Raw genomic sequence first — 3,408 nt, 5'->3', positions numbered from 1 at the left:
ACTTTTTGCTCTGGAAGTGTACAAATAACATAAGTATTCCTACTCCCATGTCAAAGACATCTTTTAAGATACTGAATCACTCTTGTCTTTTAACCTGCTGTGTTCCTGCTGCTTCTTTCATCCCATTTCCCAGACAAGTCTGTGGCTTTGCACCATCCTGGCTGTACGTACTGCAGACAGACAGGGTGCAAACACCCCAGTGCACTCCATTCAGTGCAAGGTGTATGTCACCCTGAAGCCACCCCTGGCACCACCTTGCTTCAGGGAGTGACTGGAGGGCATCACACAGTGAGCAGCACAGGGAGGAAATCAAGAAAGGAACAGGACAGCTTTTGTGTCAGTGTGTTTGTTTTGTGTAAAGCATCTTCTCGAGCCTTAGCTGGCAGCCTGTGAGCTGCAGATTACGTTTTGCCGTTGCTAGGTGGCAATGTGTCTTCAGGAAAGGAGGGTCGGGGAAGGGGGCTTTGCTGTGGCGCCTCAGACGCCTGTGAGGTGGCAGGACGAGGGGGAGAAGCTGCAGACTTCCCCCCCCCCCCCCCCCCCCCCCCCCTCCCGTTTTTGGGGCAGGGGGGCATCTGGCTCATGTATAGACACTCACAACCTTTTATTATTGATTTGTGTTATGCCGGGGGAAGGAACTAATCCGTGTTTTGCCTTAAACTAATTTAACACACAGGGCATGAGAGAGGGATGTCAATGCCAGGCGCAGGCCAGAACTGGGGAACAGCGGGTGCCTCAGGGCCGGGGTGCTGCAGGGCCACCTTGCTGCCGCCCCATCCCGGCCTAGCTGTTCTGCTCCAGGGGGTGGCTGGGAGCTAACAGGGAGGAGGCTGGTTGACTAACTTAAAGGCTGATGAGTATTATTGTTTTATTATTATTATTTTACGTATTTATTTATTTATTTATTTCCAGTTAGCAATGTGTTGCAAGATGTAAGCCAGAGATGTCTTGAAATCTGCTGTCTCAAGAGGCCATTACCTTCAGAGTACCTTTGCTTCTGGCTCTCCTCCTCTCTGTAAGAAGACCTCATGTTACTTGACTAAACATAGATTAAATTACCCAGTGTTGATTTATTTGCTGGAGATAGCTTTTGCTGTAGAGCAAGACAGTCCCATATTCTGAAAGCTGTGATCTGTATAAACAAATGCCATTTATTATAGATGGTGTAATATGTTCCAGCTTTATTTGTTCTGAGCAAGATGTGCCAAGGATACATCCAATGTTTTTTTTTTTTTTTTTATACTGGCAGTTGGGGGTGGAAGGGAGAATTCTTTTCATCCATCTGATCCTGGTTGTTATTTACTCAGAAATGACAATTATTTTAAAGAGAATTAATTATGAGCCGCTCAGAGAACTCTAGTTCAGTGCAGCTGGTTGTCAATGATCTACTCAAAAGCTGTAATTATTACAGGTTTGGAAAGAGAGCTGAAATGACCCAGATGGTTAGTATGATTAAACTGATCCAAAAGTCACCAGAAGTAGTACTAATACTCTGTTTCTAATGGGTACAGCAGTGCGTATAGACCTGCTATAGCAGGGGGACAGGTGCTAGCAGACCAGGCTGAGGTGGCTGAGAGCTGTATCATAAAGACATCAAGTTGGACAGGCTTCTGAAGCACAGAGTCCCTAGTGTTGAAAGCTGAGAGGTTAAAAAACAAACACTGTATGAACTAGAACCCTTCTGCCAGCCTCTGAGTGGTTATTCACCCATATACAGTAAAGGGATAAAACAAAGAAAATAATCTGAGAAGGAAACTGAGGGCAAGAAGAGCCCCAATCAGAGTAGAAGCTCTGGAAAACAATCAGGACAAAGTTTAAGCAGTGTTCTGTTTTCTATCATGTCTGCAAGCACTATAATCCAACAAAAAACAAGTCTGTCAATAGTCTTACATGTGACTAGTTTTGGAGCACTTGATGTACTCTGGCAGTAATAGCTATACAAATGTGCTAGTGGAAGCTGCTTCCCTATGATAAAAAGAAACACGTGACAGAAATGTTTAAAAGAAGCGAGGAAAAAGCAAAAAATGCATTGATGTGAAAATGTATTCATAACTGCTAAATCTGGTAATAGTAGGCGAAAAGAGATGCTGGGAGGACCCTTGAGACTGAAAAATATAAGGGAAGGATCGTAGATGCTATATGCTTTCTTCAGCTAAATGAACTTCAGTTCAGCTTGAGGAAGCTTTTAAAGCTTGGCAGGTTGTTTCCATAAAATAGGGCCCTTCATGGGAAATAGCTGTAGTAATATCAGAGCATGCACCAGTCAGGTGGCTGTGGGGTTCCAGTGAAGCACTGGTGTAGCATATGTATTCTAGGAGTTCATATGGAATGACTCTGGTTTCTCTTCAGATTGTATAAATCTTTTGCATTTTACTAAAGATTTCCGTGGAGAGGAACAAGCCTTTTTTTCTGGTATCAAGGCCACTTGAGGCAGCCCTTGTGAGGGAGGCTGACAAGGCACAGGTGGAGCCAGCAGCACCTCTTTCCTTGCCCTTCAAAGGCAGTCCCCAGGGAGCAGGGGGCAACCAGGACGGGCAAAGAGGACATGGTGTGGCAGTTTGCATGGGCACTGCGCACTCGGAGAGGGCAGAGCATCCCTCCCTGCTCAGGAGAAGTTCATCTACCGGTTGTCTACCTATAGCTAAACCGCCATGGTCTGCACTAGGAGGAGAGCTCTTTCTAGAAAGTCTGTGGCAACCCAGACTGAGTGCCCACTCAAAAATGCGGCCCTTGAGGTCTCTGGATGCACAGAGTGCCTGAGCCTGTTGCTGCCCTCTGAGGGCAGCAGAGACACCATGTGTGTGAGGTGTGTAAGCAGGTGGATGACCTGGTCAGCCTGGCGGCTGAGCTCAAGGAGGAGGTGGAGAGGTTAAGGGCTATCAGGGAGTGTGAGGAGGAGATAGACTGGTGGAGCAACTCCCTGCCAGGCTTGAAGGAAAGGCACTGGGGTGAGACACCCAAAACCGTGGTGGACCCTTTTCCATGTTGCTGTCAGGCAGATAAAGGGGACCTAGGAGATGAACAGGAATAGAAACAGGTCCCTGCTCAGCATCACAGAGAGCTGCCCTCCCTACTAGCCTCACATTCCCAGGTGCCCATACACAACAGGTTTGAGGCTGTGGAGCTTGAGAGGGTGAGGATGATGTGGAAAGTCCACCCAGGAGGTTGCCTAGCGCAAGGAAGTCGACTCCAAGCCTCAATTCTGCCTCCACTAAGAAAAAAAGTTGTGTAATTGTTGTAGGTGACTCCCTTCTCAGGGGAACAGAGGGCTCTGTATGTTGGCCTGACCCTACCCATTGGGAAGTCTGCTGCCTCCCTGGGTCAGGGACATTGCCAGAAACCTTCCCAACATGGTGCACCCCTCTGTTTACTATCCTCTATTGATAGTCCAGGCTGGCAGTGATGAAA

The 3,408-nt window shown here is 47.3% G+C and overlaps 1 non-coding gene across 1 annotated transcript; it reads left to right on the top strand.

Moving 5' to 3' along the window:
- Nucleotides 1–2,329: 2,329 nt before the first annotated feature.
- LOC113843677 (U5 spliceosomal RNA) lies at nt 2,330–2,448 on the top strand. Its single transcript, XR_003497345.1, has one exon. It is a non-coding gene; the product is annotated as a U5 spliceosomal RNA (small nuclear RNA).
- The last annotated feature ends 960 nt before the right edge of the window (nt 2,449–3,408 follow it).

Source organism: Anas platyrhynchos, chromosome 4 (assembly GCF_047663525.1).
Source record: "Anas platyrhynchos isolate ZD024472 breed Pekin duck chromosome 4, IASCAAS_PekinDuck_T2T, whole genome shotgun sequence".
Taxonomy (NCBI): domain Eukaryota; kingdom Metazoa; phylum Chordata; class Aves; order Anseriformes; family Anatidae; genus Anas; species Anas platyrhynchos.
The sequence above is the reverse complement of the archived record's forward strand: the minus strand, read 5'-3'. Positions and strand labels throughout refer to the sequence as shown.